Raw genomic sequence first — 18,109 nt, forward strand, 5'->3', positions numbered from 1 at the left:
GTTTACCTTTTGGGTTAATCATGGTTAGCTTATGCTATTGCTTAAACTTAATCAATGAACATGATGTGATCTTTTATGATACAATGATGTTATCCCGATGAGGTCCTTGTGATTACTTTAGGGGGCTCAGGCTCTTTCCTGAGTGCCTCTCCGTAAGGACCTGTTTGGGGAGTGACAACCCGGGATAACAGTGCAACCATGAGGGTGGAATGGACGCCCTTAGCTGAATAATTAGAGGAACCAGAGGAGTAGTTGGCTTCGCCGTAGGGCCGTCAATGGGGTCCGGGCACACTACTTGCTCTGCCGAGGTTGGTTGCAGAGGTTCTTTGATTTGGTTTTTTGTTAGTCACCCTTCCTTTGGGGAGATGTACTGTGTTTATCAAACTGGAGAAACCTAACAGGCGACTATGACCTCTGGGAAATCTTTGTAAAGGCTACGTAGTGAGACCGTGCTAGGTCACCTTGGTAGTGATCAATGGGGAGGCTAGAACCCCAGGCAAAATGGGAATCACGGCTTGTGGGTAAAGTGTGCGACCTCTACATAGTGTTAGAAACTGGTATATCAGCCGTGCTCGCGATTATGAGTAGCCTTGGGATTCTCTTCAATTAGAAGAACAATTGTTACTGAAAGTCGCCTAGAGGGGGGTGAATAGGCAAATATGGAATTTATAAAGTTTAAGCACAACTACAAGCCGGGGTTAGCATTAGAAATAAAGTCGCGTCCGAAAAAGAGGGCGAAAACAAATCACAAGCGAATAAGAGCGGATGACACGGAGATTTGTTTTACAAAGGTTCGGTTCTTGCAAACCTACTCCCCATTGAGGTGGTCACAAAGACCGGGTCTCTTTCAACCCTTTCCCTCTCTAAAACGGTCACTTAGACGGAGTGAGCCTTTCTCTTCAATCAAATGGGACACTTAGTCCACTACAAGGACCACCACAACTTGGTGTCTCTTGCTTTGATTACAAGTGAGTTGGAAACAAGAATGGAGGAAGAAGAAAGCCAACCAAGCAACAAGAACAACAAAAGAACACAAGCCGATCTTCTCACAAGTCCTAAAAACTAGAGTTGAATTGTGGATTTTGATTTGATCGGAGGCTTTGATTTGTGTCTTGGAGTGTTGTGTATTGCTCTTGTATTGAATGAGGAGTAGTGAATGCTTGGGTGCCTTGAAGAGTGGTGGTTGGGGGGTATTTATAGCCCCAACCACCAAAATGGCCGTTGGGAAGGCTGCTGTCGTATGGCGCACCGGACAGTCCGGTGCGCCAGCCACGTCACCCAACTGTTAGTGTTCGACCGTTGGAGCTTCTAACATGTGGGCCACCGGACAGTCCGGTGGTGCACTAGACATGTCCTGTTCATTGTCCGGTGCACCATCTGACGCCTGCTGTGACTTCTGCGCGCGCAGGCGCGCACTGTAGCGTTTCACTGTTCATTTGCAGACGACCGTTGGCGCTGTATAGCCGTTACTCCGCTGGCACACCAGACAGTCCGGTGCTACACCGGACAGTCCGGTGAATTATAGCGGAGTGGCTCCCCAAATTTCCGAAGCTAGCGAGTTGGAGAGTATCCACCCTGGTGCACCGGACACTGTCCGGCGACACATCGGACAGTCCGGTGCGCCTGACCAGGGCAACCTTCGGTTGCCTTTTGCTCTTTTTATTTGAACCCTTTCTTTGTCTTTTTATTGGTTTGTGTTGAACCTTTGGCACCTGTAGAACTTATAATCTAGAGCAAACTAGTTAGTCCAATTATTTGTGTTGGGCAATTCAACCACCAAAATCATTTAGGAAAAGGTGTAAGCCTATTTCCCTTTCAATCTCCCCCTTTTTGGTGATTGATGGCAACACAAACCAAAGCAAATGTATAAGGGCAGAATTGAACTAGTTTACATGATGTAAGTGCAAAGGTTACTTGAAATTAAACCAATATACATTTCATAAGATATGCATGGATGCTTTCTTCTATTTTAACATTTTGGACCACGCTTGCACCACTTGTTTTGTTTTTGCAAACTCTTTTGGAAATTCTTTTCAAAGTCATTTTGCAAATAGTCAAAGGTACATGAATAAGATTTTGAGAAGCATTTTCAAGATTTGAAATTTTCTCCCCCTATTTCAAATGCTTTTCCTTTGACTAAACAAAACTCCCCCTCAATGAAATTCTCCTCTTAGCGTTCAAGAGGGTTTTAGATATTAATTTTTGAAGAGGTTATACCAATTTGAAAATTCTATCAAAAATAAGATACCAATAGAAAAACCTTCTTTTAATACAAATTTGAAGACTACATTTTTGAAATTGGTGATGTTGCGGTCCTTTTGCTTTGGGCTAATACTTTCTCCCCCTTTGGCATGAATCGCCAAAAACGGATACTTGTGAGTGAAATATAAGCCCTTTTTAAACTTTCTCCCCCTTTGGTAAATAATATATGAGTGAAGATTATACCAAATTGGAGAGCAGTGTGGAGCGATGGCGAAGGATGAATAATTCGATGGAGTGGAGTGGAAGCCTTTTCTTCACCGAAAACTCCATTTCCCTTTCAATCTATGACTTAGCATAAAACACACTTGAAAACCACATTAGTCATAGCACATGAAAGAGAAGTGATCAAAGGTACAAAAATGAGCTATGTGTGCAAAATATCAATCAAAATTCCTAGAATCAAGAATGTTTAGCTCATGCCTAAGTTTGGTAAATGTTTTCTCATCTAATGGCTTGGTAAAGATATCGGCTAATTGTTCTTTGGTGCTCACATAGGCTATCTCGATCTCCCCCCGTTGTTGGTGATCCCTCAAAAAGTGATACCGAATGACTATGTGCTTAGTGCGACTGTGCTCAACGGGATTATCCGCCATGCGGATTGCACTCTCATTATCACATAGGAGAGGAACTTTGGTTAATTTGTAGCCATAGTCCCTAAGGGTTTGCCTCATCCAAAGCAATTGCGCGCACCAACGGCCTGCGACAATGTACTCGGCTTCGGCGGTGGAAAGAGCTACTGAGTTTTGTTTCTTTGAAGCCCAAGACACCAGGGATATTCCCAAGAACTGACAAGTCCCTGATGTACTCTTTCTATCAATTTTACACCCTGCCCAATCAGCATCTGAATATCCTATTAAATCAAAAGTGGATCCCTTGGGGTACCAAAGGCCAAACTTAGGAGTATGAACTAAATATCTCAAGATTCGTTTTACGGCCCTAAGGTGAACTTCCTTAGGATCGGCTTGGAATCTTGCACACATACATACGGAAAGCATAATATCAGGTCGAGATGCACATAAATAGAGTAAGGATCCTTTCATCGACCGGTATACCTTTTGATCTACGGATTTACCTCCCGTGTCAAGGTCGAGATGCCCATTGGTTCCCATGGGTGTCTTGATGGGCTTGGCATCCTTCATTCCAAACTTGGTTAGTATGTCTTGAATGTACTTCGTTTGGTTAATGAAGGTGCCCTCTTGGAGTTGCTTGACTTGAAAGACTATGAAATACTTCAACTCCCCCATCATAGACATCTCAAATTTTTGTACCATGATCCTACTAAACTCTTCACAAGTAGATTTGTTAGTAGACCCAAATATAATATCATCAACATAAATTTGGCATACAAACAAATCATTTGCAATTGTTTTAGTAAAGAGAGTAGGATCGACTTTTCCGACTTTGAAGCCATTAGCGATAAGAAAATCTCTTAGGCATTCATACCATGCTCTTGGGGCTTGCTTGAGCCCATAAAGCGCCTTAGAGAGTTTATAGACATGGTTAGGGTACTCACTATCTTCAAAGCCGGGGGGTTGCTCAACATAGACCTCCTCCTTGATTGGTCCATTGAGGAAGGCACTTTTCACGTCCATTTGGTAAATCTTAAAGCCATGGTAAGTAGCATAGGAAAGTAATATACGAATTGACTCAAGCCTAGCTACGGGTGCATAGTGTTGGGGCGAAGGCAAAGACGCCACCCTTCGCTCGAAGTCTTCGCTGATAGCCGCTGGTCAGACAGAGACAAAACAGGCAGGGACACCCTTCGCTTGATCGGCACCGGACGAAGACCGGCGACGAAGTCATCCCACAGTGCGGCCTCGTCCAGCTCAGAGGCCCACGTGCGATCCGGCCCATCGTAACGGGCCCTGCGTGGCCGCCGTCTGTTACGGGCCTAATTTGTAAAGGCATCCCTGTAATTACAGTCTGTAACCCCGCTTTATGGGAATATTCTGGGGATAACCTAGGTAGCTGAGGGCACATGCGTCCTTAGCACAAGGCGCTGGGCGCTCAGGTACCTATAAATACCCCTGCACAGTGCCCGTGAGAGGCCAGATCAACAGAGCTATTGCCTTCTAGCACGTAACCCTGTTGTCACCACTGTCCACCCTTGTTGGCCTCCTTGCAATTGAGAGCAAGTTCCAACATTTGGCGCCCACCGTTCGTGCTACGAGAAAACCACCCGCGATGGCACCCAAGAGAGCTAACCCGAAGGCTGACGAGGCTGCGAAGGCAGCACTCCTCGCCGCAAGAAAGGGCAAGGCCCTCGCCCTCACCCAATCCACCCACCAAGAGCCCACTGAAGACAATGTTCCCCGCACCTGCGAAGACGACACCTTCCGCACCCGCGGCCCTGAAGGACAATTGCAGCCGCCCCCAGGCTTCGCCCCACTGGAAGGCGTGGACCTCACCGAGGACGGTGAAGTCCTCGGCGTCTCAGCGGAAGAATAGCTACAGCTGCGCGCCCTGCGCCTCAAGAACCGCAATCTCCAGAGGCAGAAAGAGATACTGGAGGCCAAGCGCCAGCGTGTGTCCGCACTAGCCAAAGTGCGGCAAATGATACGCGACGAAGAGCAGAAGGCCCAAGACCTCGAGCGCGAGATCGCGCTGATGCAGCGCGAAGGCCACCTTGGCCTGCAGCAAGGGCCACCCCTCCAGCAGCGCGCACAACCGGAAGACACGCGCGAAGGCCACCTCGGCCTGCAGCATGGGCCACCCCTGCAACACCGAGCACAACCGGAAGACCCGTGTTTCCCCCAGCGCGACTACACCTTCCAGCACGCCGCGCCATTCCAAGGGGTCAACTATCTCGACGAGCGAAGTCCCCTGGCGCCACACCTGCAAGTGACGCCTTGGCCAGCTAACTTCCGAGCAGGGACCTATCCCAAGTACAACGGCAGCACCGACCCGGCGCAATACATAATGAGTTATCAGGTCGCCGTTGCATCCGCCGGAGGGGACGACGCCACAATGGCGAAGTCTTTCATCATCGCCCTAGAGGGCCCAGCTCTCACCTGGTTCACCAGATTGCCTCCGCTGTCCATTGATTCATGGAGAAGTCTCAGGGACAAGTTCCTGCTCAACTTCCAAGGGTACCGCCCAGACACCGACGCCTTGGCCGAGCTCTCGCTTTGCAAGCAGCTGGAAAAGGAGACGCTGCGGGAGTATTACCGCAAATTTTTAACACTCAAGTCATAGCTGCCCTCCGTTGATGATCAGATCGCTATCCACTACGCCATCAGTGGCCTTCGAGCCGGCGTCCTCTACAGCCACTGTATCAGAGATCCGCCCAAGAACCTCCAGGAGCTATATCAGCTCTTTGAAAAATATGCCAAATCCGAAGAGCTCCACCAGCGCAAGGTTGAGTCACAGCGGAAACCCAAAGATGCCCCACAGTCCAGCCGCACGTGGACGAGGACTCCGCAGCCAGACTCCGGTCGAGACGGCCGCAGTCAGCAGCAAGTGCACAACATCGCCAACCAGCATCCCGCTGCTGACCCCCCTCGTCGCCAGGAATATCCCCCCCAGGGCCGCGGAAATGGAACTCGTGGTAGGGGCCGAGGGCGCGCACATCCGCCGCGCCGATTCTACTGCCTTTTCCACGGCGAAGACTGCGCCCACCAAACCAAAGACTGCCCCGAAACAAAGGCCACCAGAGACAGAATGGCACGGGCGCAGCCAGCTGACAACCCTAGAATTGTCGCGCACAATTACCAGCAAGCCCCTCCACCATATATCCACGCTCCCGCCCCGCATCCACCGCACCACGCTTACCAACACCATCAGGAAGTACAAATCGTACCTCCTCCACCCCCACCACCACACCAGCAACATCAAAACATCCCCCATGCCCCAAAGCAGGAAGACTTCGCCGATCAACCATATCGCGGAGTCATTCACATGATAACTGGGGGGTCCAGCACTGACTTCGACACCAAGCGGCAGAAGCGGGACCACTACCGCATCATCAACCATGTCACCGTCACTGGCCCAGTCGTGCAGACAAAGTGGTCCCACATACCGCTAACCTTCGACGCACGAGACGTCGACCTGCGCAGCGCCCCCCACATCGATGCTATGGTCATCAATTGCAGCGTGGCAGGCTGGGACTTACACAAAGTCCTAGTCGACAACGGCAGTCAGGCGGACATCATCTTCCTCCACGCCTTCGACCGCATGGGTATAAGCCACAGCTTGCTCAAGCCTTCGGACAACCCGTTGTATGGCTTCGGCGGCAAGGGCACCTTTCCCGTCGGCAAAATAGAGTTGCCCCTCTCCTTCGGTGTAGCACCCAATGCCCGAAGTGAGCAAGTGACCTTCGATATCGTGGATATGGTATATCCATACAACGCCATCATGGGCCGGGGCTCCATCAATAAGTTCGAAGCCGCCATCCACGGACTGTACCTATGTATGAAGATACCAGGTCCGCTAGGCGCCATTACGGTCTACGGCAACCAGCAGACGGCGCGCAACATAGAGCGGGACTTCGTGCCCGGTCAGAGGAACGTGCACTGCCTCACGACCCAGCACGAGGTCCCTGCGCCCGCCAGCCCAACCGGTAAACAACACGACAAGGCACAGCTGCAGAGCCAAGACGGGACCAAGACTGTCCCCCTCGATCAGGCCATGCCCAAGCAGACAGTCACCATCAGCGAAGACCTTACCTCGCATGAAGAAGAGAAACTCCTCTGCTGCCTGTCCAAGAATAAAGATGTCTTCGCCTAGTCCGCCCTCGACCTGGTCGGAGTCAGCCGATCCATAATTGAGCACAGCTTGGGAATTGACCCTTCGGTGCGACCAAAAAAGCAGAGGCTTCGCAAAATGTCCGACGAAAAGACAGAGGCCGCCAAGACGGAGGTGCACTGCCTCCTAGAGGCTAAATTCATCGAGCTAGTGGCTTACCCCACGTGGCTCTCCAATGTTGTAATGGTGCAGAAAAAAGCGGGAAATGGCGAATGTGCATAGACTTCACCAGTCTCAATAAGGCCTGCCCAAAGGACAATTTCCCGTTGTCGCGGATCGACAAAATAGTCGATAGCGCGGCCGGATGCGAGGTCATGTCACTCCTCGACTGCTTCTCCGGTTATCACCAGATATACATGAAGGAGGAAGACAAGGCCAGCACCAGCTTTATAACACCCTTCGGCACATATTGCTTCATCAGAATGCCGGAGGGACTCAAGAACGCCGGGTCCACCTTCTCCAGACTCACCAAAACAGTACTCGAAGGGCAGGTTGGCAGAAATATATTTACATATGTGGACGACATCGTCGTTGCCAGTAAGAACAAGGAGGACCATCTCGCCGACCTCGCCGAGACATTCGCGAACATGCGAGACGCACGACTCCGCCTAAACCCGGAAAAGTGCGTCTTCGGTGTTCGCCAGGGCAAGATATTGGGCTACCTGGTATCACATCGTGGCATCGAGGCCAACCCAACCAAGATCCAGGCCATCGTAGACATGTCGCCTCCGCAGTCCGCCAGGGACGTCCAGCGTCTGACAGGCAGATTGGCCGCTCTCAACAGATTCATCTCCAGGTCCGCCGAGCGAAGTCTCCCCTTCCTCAAAACACTCCGCGGTGCAAAGGACTTCGCCTGGGGACCGGAGCAAGCAGCGGCCTTCGCCTCACTAAAACAGTACCTGTCGGAGCTGGCCATCCTCACAAGCCCCGACTCCTCGCTCCCCCTATTGCTCTACGTCGCGGCTTCGCCGCACGCGGTCAGCGCGGCACTAGTGCAGGAGCAGACAGTTGAGGGTGTGGTCAGGCAGTGCCCTGTTTACTATGTCTCCGAGGTACTGACACTGTCCAAGTGCAACATGACAGAACTGGAGAAGATTGCCTACGCAGTCGTTATGTCTTCGCGCAAACTGCGCCACTACTTTGAAGCATTCAAGGTCCGAGTCACCTCAGACAGGGGACTCGGCGAATTATTCAGAAACCCGGAGGCATCGGTGAGGATTGCCAAGTGGGCAGCCAAACTATCCGGCTACCACATCAGCTTCGAGCCCAGGACAGCCATCAAGTCACAAGTCCTGGCAGACTTCGTCGTCGACTGGACTGGGCCAATAACACAGCCAGACCCGTCCACAGAGAAGGTTTGGACTATCCATTGCGACGACGCATGGTGCCATGCGGGGGCAGGCGCCGCTGCAGTCGTCACCTCACCAGCCGGGGTCAAGCACAGATATGCAGCACGCCTCAGCTTCGCTCTGGAATCCGACAGATGCACAAACAATATAGCAGAATATGAAGCAGTCATCCTCGGCCTCCGCAAGCTAAGGGCCCTCGGAGTCACCACATGTATCATCAAAACAGACTCCAAGATAGTTGCCGGCCAGGTCGAGAAAGACTACGCAGCAAAAGACCCCGCTCTTATGCAATACCTCGCGGCCATCCGAAGTCTCGAGAGACAATTCAAGGGATTCACCCTGCAGCATGTGGATAGGGCCAAGAACGAGGAGGCCGACGCATTGGCCAAGGCCGCCGCCAGGGGCGAGTCCTTGCCCTCCGATGTGTTCTTTCATATCATCGGCACGCCAGCCGTCCGGAGCCCCGAAGGGCTCCAAATAACTAATGACAGCGAGGGCCACCACATAGTCAACCTAATCATGACCGAGGACTGGCGGGCACCAATAACCTTGTTCCTACAGGGGTACTATCATCCAACCGACGTCAGCGAGGCCAAGCGCCTCAGACATTGAAGCCGAGACTTCGCACTGATTGAGGGCCAACTCTACAAGAAAGGGGTCAGTCAGCCAATGCTTAAGTGCGTCACCAAAACCGAAGGCATGCAGATCCTACGTGAAGTCCACAGTGGCACGTGCGGCTCACACGCAGGGCCAAGGGCCCTAGCTGCCAAGGTGATCCGCCAAGGGTTTTACTGGCCCGCAATGATCTGCGCCGCAAATCAGGTCACAAGGTCCTGCGAAGCCTGCCAGAAGTTTTCTCCTCGGTCAGGCAGCCCCTCGCAATATACAAAGCTGATCGCCCATACATGGCCTCTCCAGCGCTGGGGCCTGGATATTGTCGGGCCCCTGCCCACCGCTCAGGGGAACCTTAAGTTCGCCTTCGTCGCCGTCGAGTACTTCACCAAATGGATCGAGGCGAGGGCTATTTCCACAATAACATCAAAGACTGCCCAAAAATTCTTCTGGCAAAACATTGTTTGCCGCTTCGGAGTACCGTCCGAACTAACAGTTGACAACGGCAAACAGTTTGACAACCAAGATTTCAAGGATTTTTGTTTCTCCATTGGCACCAAGCTTGCCTTCGCTTCAGTTTATCACCCGCAATCCAACGGGGTCGTGGAACGCGCCAATGGGAAAATCTTCACAGCTGTCAAGAAGATGCTCCTTGATGAAAAAAAAGGGCAGATGGACTGATTTGTTACCTGAGGCAGTCTGGGCACTGAACACGACTGAATGCAGGACGACTGGGTTTACTCCCTTCCGCCTTCTATACGGATCGGAGGCTATGACCCCGCAAGAAATAAAGCATGGGTCCCCGCGAACAGTTCCGTCAGCCGTCCCCGACGTGGACGAGCCAACTTCAAAGGACCTCATTGACGGAGACCGAGTCTTCGCCCTACAGGCCCTAAACAAATACCAAGCCCAGACCAAAGCATGGCGCGACCACACAGTCATCTCGAGGGAGTTCAGCGAAGGGGACCTCGTACTCGTCCGGACAGCTCGGACGGAGTCCAGGGGCAAGCTGGAGCCCAAGTGGGAGGGCCCCTTTATAGTTAAGACAAAAGCTTCCCCCAGCGCTTACAGGCTCACAACGCCAAACGGCGAGGACCTAGAGCACTCCTGGAACATCGACAACCTCCGCAAATTTTTTGTTTGACTCATCAGGGCTGATTTCGCCCTTGTAATTCGCCAAAAACAATCTTGTACCGGCCCGCACTCTTTTCCTCCCGGGGGGTGAGGTTTTTAGCGAGGCGGAGCCATGTAATATATGAGAGAAAAATCCCCCGCAAAAACATGCGTCGAAAAAAGACCGCGACGACGGTCTTCGACATTCGACCAATTCGAGGTCACCGCGAGGCTAAACGCTAGCCACCCTCGCGTGCGACAAATCCGCGCAGAAGTCGCCTAAGGGTGCAGCCGGACTAGCACAACAAGTGCGAAAAAACCGAAGTCTACCGCGAAGACTATCCGCGCAGAAGTCGCCTAAGGGTGCAGCCGGACTAGCACAACAAGTGCGAAAAAACCGAAGTCTACCGCGAAGACTATCCGCGCAGAAGTCGCCTAAGGGTGCAGCCGGACTAGCACAACAAGTGCGAAAAAACCGAAGTCTACCGCGAAGACTATCCGCGCAGAAGTCGCCTAAGGGTGCAGCCGGACTAGCACAACAAGTGCGAAAAAACCGAAGTCTACCGCGAAGACTATCCGCGCAGAAGTCGCCTAAGGGTGCAGCCGGACTAGCACAACAAGTGCGAAAAAACCAAAGTCTACCGCGAAGACTATCCGCGCAGAAGTCGCCTAAGGGCGCAGCCGGACCAGCACAACAAAAGCAGAAACGACAACATCAAACCGTCCGCGCCAAGACCGACTATAATCGCACCAGCACAGCATAACAAAACACACCAGACAAAGTACACAACGCCTTCGCAGGCACAGACAAGCGAGAGCACACGACTCCATCATACAAGCCTTTACACATATACAAGCAAGGGCGCCACACTCTACATCGGCTCAACCTTAGGAATAATTCCCATCTCCCTATAATTAAATAACATTATCCTAAGCTCCTCACCCGCAAAAAGACTTCGCAGTTCCCCTTCCCCTGTACTCGCGGCGGCCGGCAAAGACAACAGTTCCCGCCGACCAGCCCTACTCACACGAAGCCGAGCCCCCTCCTCCCCACTAACCCTACGCTTTGCAACCGCCCTTCGTCGTCGGCGCCCGGTGCTAGGACCTGGCACATCTTGTGCGTCCGTGGCGTGTGGCGAGGCCTCCGCCGCAGCCACATCCAAGGCCACAAAATAATCCAAGTCCTCCTCCGACGACTCCTGAGTCCACTCAACCGAGCTCCCAGAGTCAGTAAAATCAAAAAACTCAGATGCAGATCCACCACATTCATTACCACCTTCCGCGGTCGAAGCCGCCAAAAATTCAGTAGTAGCGGTTGCGTGCGCAGGCCCAAAATCTTGAACCTGCGCAGCAACCAAAATTCAGCAACATATCCAAAATTCCCCAACCCTATACACCCACTACGCCACCTGCGAAGGCCCTGACGTTGCGGGAGCCTCCGCTGTTGGCTCCGTCGTTGCTTCCGCTGTTGTTTCCGCCGCCACCGCCGCGGGATCTTCAGCACTCGGCGCAGCAGCTGCGGGGGCATCAGGCGCGCCTTCGGCCACCTTTGGGGGCAGGTCTTCGCCGGCCGCAGCGGATGTGGGGGCATCCGGTGCGTCTTCCGCTGTCTCCGGGGTTGGCTCCAGGGTCGGCTCCGGGTCAGGCAGCGCGCTGTTCAACGCCCCGAAGTCGTCCACCCGCTCGCCGCGCGCCGCCTAAGACAAAACACACAAAATTCAGCAAACACACGCACAGCCCACATCCAACAAACGCCAAACAAACGAAAATATTACCTGAGCCCTCGCCGTCTCGGCCCGCTCCCTGACCACCTCGCGACCGTGCGGACCCCACATCCGGTCATAGATGGCCCCGGCGGATTCCTTCACTACGGGGTCTTCAACCTTATAGATATCTCGATCAAAATCTTCATCGGCCTGGTCGAAGACCTCGAAGTGCCGGCACCCTTCGCGAGAGAGCGCGTTCATCGCCCCCTCGCAGGTGACCAGGGAGGCGTACGACATAAACCCCCCCCCCCCACGACAGTGGGGAGTTCCTGCAGCTCCTCCTGCACCCATTCCAGACAGCGAAGCCCGGGCTCTCGGTCCGGCACTTCGAAGTCACCGGTCCGCGCACCCAGCTCACGATATGTATCCATAAGCTGTGTGCGCGTCCGTTCGGCCTCCGCGCGCATCGCGGCCTCGGCCCGCTCCACGCGGCTCTCCAGGGCGGTGAGCCGCTCCTGCAGCTGCTCGGCGCACTCCCTGGCAAGATTGCCTTCCGCCAGCGCCAGTTTGGCCTCCGCCTGCGCAGCCTGCTCCCTGGCGAGGGCCTCGTTGGTCTCCCTCCTCTCCCCCGCCAGTTGGCGCCGGAGGTCAGCCTTCTCCCTCTCAAGTGCGGCCACCTTGTCCGTCAGCTTACGGCACTTGCTGTCGGAGGCCGATTTTTCGCGGACAGCGTCAGCATGTTGTGTCCGAAGTCTCTCGACTTCGGCAGACACAGCTGCCGTGAGGGCTCCCGACGCTGTACGGTTGGCGAAGTCCGCCACCTGCAGAGCACACGTAAGGTCGTTGCCCAAAAAAAAAGAAAAAAAAAGAAAAAAAACCGAGGGAGTCTAGCTCAGCGGACCTGACTCAGCGCCTCCGTCACCTCCTTCAGCCGGTGGGTCGCAGCGGCCGCCTCATCCCTGACAACCGCGAGGGCCGACACCTCGCCTCCGGCGCCAAGAGCCTCGCCCCTCGCCTTCGGCACTATGGCAGCCGTCGTGGTCGCCGCGGCAGGCGCAACTATAGCAAGTTGGCCTCCGTCCGACCCTGCGACGTATCAACGAATTAAAAAAAAAACGAGCCAACGACTTACCACCAAGATAGTCGTCCACATTAATATCGGTGCCGAAGTCGGCAACACGTTTGCCTGACAACGGCAACGCTCGGGCCGCCTTCGCGACCTCCGCCACTCCGCTGAGCGGCGGCACCACCTTCGTCGATTTGGAGCCTCCGGCGCCTGCCGTCGCCTCCGGCGCCTTGCTAGATGCAGGGGCGCCCGACTTCGCCGCCAGCGGCGGCTTGCCTCCGCCGGAGGCCGCAGCCTTCGCAGACCCCCGCTGCCTCTTCGGCCTAGCTTCAACGAGCCTGACAGCCGCCTGGCGCTTTTGTGCCGCTCCCTAGCGGTCCTTGTCCATCACTGCCGACACAACAGCAGCAATATTCCGCCCGTAAGGAAAAACTCTCCATTCGCGAACCGTGCGAGATGTAAAAAAGTCCTCCCAGCCGCGCGGGGGATAGGAACATTCCTAGGCCAGCAACCCCCGGTAACCCTCAGCATCCGAGCCGAAGACTCCCGGAGCTCGGGCGAAGACATCCTTCCCCCCGGGGCCGCGCACGTCCTCATCAACTCTCTAGCAAAACTATCAGAAACCCCAAGTCCTCCCATAGCAGTACCTAATTTTCTCTTTTTGGAGGATGGGGCGGCCGCCGGCGCAGGGTCGTCTCCAGTCTCCACCACCGGCTTCTTCCCACGGCGGTCCACGTCGTCTTGACCAGGATAGCCGTCATACGGCAATTGATTTAATTCGAAAACCCTGTTCAAACGGTCATTCGACCCGCGGATATCAAAGCTGCGCTGGCCCTCTGTCCTCGGCACGTAACGTCCAACAAGCCGCACCGCCCCATCCTCCGCATCACGCACAAAGGCGGTCGGGTCGCGGTTTCGCAGATTCAGTGCGAAGGCAGGACTTCGCACCACCCTTCCACCGTGAAAAGGCATCTGGCGAGGGCACACTTCGCCCAACGCCCAGCCATGCGCCAAGGGCCACACTCCGTACGCCACAAACTCTTCAACTAAATCGCGTCCACTGCTCTGACCGGCGGCGCACCGAAGGGCCCCTTCGTCCACATCCTCCTCTGCCACTTCAAAGGGCGGGTACGCTGAGTAATAATGAGAACACATCTCGGACACGGGGAGTCCCTCATGGCCTTCGACGGTACCCTCAGCAACGTAAAACCAAAACTCATTCCAGTTGCCCCACTTGTTGCGGGCGCAAGGAACCAACTCGACTACTTGCATCGTGGTCTTGCCGGTCTTCGGCGTGAATGTGCAGGACCCAAACTGAGCAACTTCGTCCCCAATCATCCTCTTCTGCCAGTGCAAACAATAATACTTCGCAAAAACTTCAACCGATGGCTGTCCGCCGTACGAAGTCGTCGCCCAGACATACTTCGACAGAGCCACCACGGCATTCGGTGTCAACTGATGTATTTGAACGTTGAACCTACGCAGGACTTCGCCAAAAAACCGGTGCGCAGGCAAGCGGAGACCGGCGGCGAAGAATGCCTCGAAAACGACCAACTCACCCTCCGGCTCGGGGACTTCCTCCGTCCCCGGGGCACGAGCAACTCCGCCGCCAAAGTAACCCAACCGCTGCATATCTTGCACGCGGGCCGACGACATCCGCGACACGCCAAAATCAACAGAATCGCCGGCGCGCAACTCCTCCGCCATCAAACTACTCAGCGTCTCCTCAGACGAGGCGACGGCCGGCGGCGAGGAATCGGCCGACGGCGTAGCGGCAGCGGAAGAAGAAGAGGACGACATCGCTACGTACCGTCGGCGGCGGCGGGCGGTCTGCTTCACTCGGGCCAGATCTCCGGCGAACAAGAGCACGACGGGCAGACGAGCGGCAAGACGGCGGGCGGCTAGGGTTTTCACGGAGCGCGGAAAGTGAAGTTCAAAAAGCGCTGACCCCCGCCCCTTTTATAGGCAGGGCGCGGCTCTTCGGGAAACCCGCAATCCGACAGGGCGCGACGCTTCGGTAAACCCGCAATCCAACAGTACGCCGTCAATCAACGGTCACATCAAAAACCCCCGCGGAACCACTTCGAGCGAGGGCAGCGTCTCCGCCATCTAGCGACGTCTTCGGCACCAGGTGACTTTGTCGAACTGGTCCCCCGGAGGGCAAATGTTGGGGCGAAGGCAAAGACGCCACCCTTCGCTCGAAGTCTTCGCTGATAGCCGCTGGTCAGATAGAGACAAAACAGGCAGGGACACCCTTCGCTTGATCGGCACCGGACGAAGACTGGCGACGAAGTCATCCCACAGTGCGGCCTCGTCCAGCTCAGAGGCCCACGTGCGATCCGGCCCATCGTAACGGGCCCTGCGTGGCCGCCGTCTGTTACGGGCCTAATTTGTAAAGGCATCCCTGTAATTACAGTCTGTAACCCCGCTTTATGGGAATATTCTGGTGATAACCTAGGTAGCTGAGGGCACATGCGTCCTTAGCACAAGGCGCTGGGCGCTCAGGTACCTATAAATACCCCTGCACAGTGCCCGTGAGAGGCCAGATCAACAGAGCTATTGCCTTCTAGCACGTAACCCTGTTGTCACCACTGTCCACCCTTGTTGGCCTCCTTGCAATTGAGAGCAAGTTCCAACACATAGGTTTCACCAAAATCCAAACCTTCGACTTGTGAATATCCCTTGGCCACAAGTCGGGCTTTGTTCCTTATCATCACACCATGCTTGTCTTGCTTGTTGCGGAAGACCCACTTGGTTCCTACAATATTTTGATTAGGACGTGGAACAAGATGCCATACCTCATTCCTCGTGAAGTTGTTGAGTTCCTCTTGCATTGCCAACACCCAATCCGAATCCCTTAATGCGTCTTCCACCCTGTATGGCTCAATAGAAGACACAAAGGAGTAATGTTCACAAAAATGAGCAACACGAGATCGAGTGGTTACCCCCTTTTGAATATCGCCGAGGATGGTGTTCACGTGGTGATCTCGTTGTATTGCTTTGTGGACTCTTGGGTGTGGCGGTCTTGGACCCTCATCATCTTCCTTGTCTTGATCATTAGCATCTCCCCCTTGATCATTGTCTTCCTCTTGAGTGGCTCATCTTCTTGATCTTCATTTTCATTCTCTTGAGCTTGATCCTCATCTTGGGTTGGTGGAGATGCTTGCATTGAGGAAGATGGTTGATCTTGTGCTTGTGGAGGCTCTTCAGATTCCTTAGGGCACACATCCCCAACTGACATGTTCCTTAGTGCGACGCACGGAGCCTCTTTATCATCTAGCTCATCAAGATCAACTTGCTCTACTTGAGAGCCGCTAGTCTCATCAAACACAATGTCACAAGAAACTTCAACTAGTCTAGAGGACTTGTTAAAGACTCTATATGCCCTTGTGTTTGAATCATATCCTAGTAAAAAGCCTTCTACAGCCTTAGGAGCAAACTTAGATTTTCTACCTCTTTTAACAAGAATAAAGCATTTGCTACCAAAGACTCTAAAATATAAAACATTGGGCTTTTTACCGGTTAGGAATTCATATGATGTTTTCTTGAGGATTCGGTGATGGTAGAGAGGGTTGATGGCGTAGCAAGCGGTGTTGATTGCTTCCGCCCAAAACCGATCTGAAGTCTTGTATTCATCAAGCATGGTCCTCGCCATGTCAAGTAGAGTTCTATTCTTCCTCTCCACTACACCATTTTGTTGTGGCGTGTAGGGAGAAGAGAACTCATGCTTGATGCCCTCATCCTCAAGGAAGCCTTCTATTTGTGAGTTCTTGAACTCCGTCCCGTTGTCACTTCTAATCTTTTTGATCCTTAATCCGAACTCATTTTGAGCTCATCTCAAGAATCCTTTTAGAGTCTCTTGGGTTTGTGATTTTTCCTGTAAAAAGAACACCCAAGTGAAGCGAGAATAATCATCCACAATAACTAGACAGTACTTACTCCCGCCGATGCTTATGTAAGCGATCGGGCCGAATAGGTCCATGTGGAGTAGTTCGAGCGGCCTGTCGGTCGTCATGATGTTCTTATGTGGATGATGAACACCAACTTGCTTCCCTACTTGACATGCGCTACAAACCCTGTCTTTCTCAAAATGAACATTTGTTAGTCCCAAAATGTGCTCTCCCTTTAGAAGCTTATGAAGATTCTTCATCCCAACGTGGGCCAGTCGGCGATGCCAGAGCCAACCCATGTTAGTCTTAGCAATTAAGCAAGTGTCGAGTTCAGCTCCATTAAAATCAACTAAGTATAGCTGACCCTCTAACACTCCCTTAAATGCTACTGAATCATCACTTCTTCTAAAGACAGTAACACCTAAATATGTAAAAAGACAGTTGTAGCCCATTGTACATAATTGAGAAACAGAAAACAAATTGTAATCTAAAGAGTCTACAAGAAAAACATTGGAAATAGAATGGTCAGGAGATATAGCAATTTTACCTAGTCCTTTGACCAAACCTTGATTTCCATCCCCGAATGTGATAGCCCTTTGGGGATCATGGTTTTTCTCGTAGGAGGAGAACATCCTTTTCTCCTGTGTCATGTGGTTTGTGCACCCGCTATCAATGATCCAACTTGAGCCCCCGGATGCATAAACCTACAAAACAATTTTAGGCCTTGTTCTTAGGTACCCAAACGGTCTTGGGTCCTTTCACATTAGAAACAAGCACCTTGGGTACCCAAACACAAGTCTTTGAGCCCTTGTGTTTGGCCCCAACATATTTGGCAACTACTTTGCCTGATTTATTAGTTAAATCATATGATGCATCAAAAGTCTTAAATGAAATGTTAGGTTCATTTGATGCAATAGGAGTTCTCTTCTTAGGCAATTTAACATGGGTTGATTGTTTAGAACTAGATGCCTCACTCTTATACATAAAAGCATGATGAGAGCCAGAGTGAGACTTCCTAGAGTGAATTCTCCTAATTTTGTGCTCGGGATAACCGGCAGGGTATAAAATGTAACCCTCATTATCCTAAACCATGGGAGCCTTACCCTTAACAAAATTAGACAATCTCTTAAGGGCATTAAGCTTGACATTGTCTCCCTTTTGGAAGCCAATGCCATCCTTAATCCTAGGGCGTCTCCCACTATAGAGCATGCTTCTAGCAAATTTATAATTTTCATTTTCTAAGTCATGCTCATTAATTTTAGCACTAAGTTGAGCTATGTGATCATTTTGTTGTTTAATTAAGGCTAGGTGATCATGAATATCATCAACATTAATATCTCTACATCTAGTGCAAATAGTAACATGCTC

Source organism: Zea mays, chromosome 4 (genome assembly GCF_902167145.1).
Source record: "Zea mays cultivar B73 chromosome 4, Zm-B73-REFERENCE-NAM-5.0, whole genome shotgun sequence".
In the NCBI taxonomy this organism is placed as follows: domain Eukaryota; kingdom Viridiplantae; phylum Streptophyta; class Magnoliopsida; order Poales; family Poaceae; genus Zea; species Zea mays.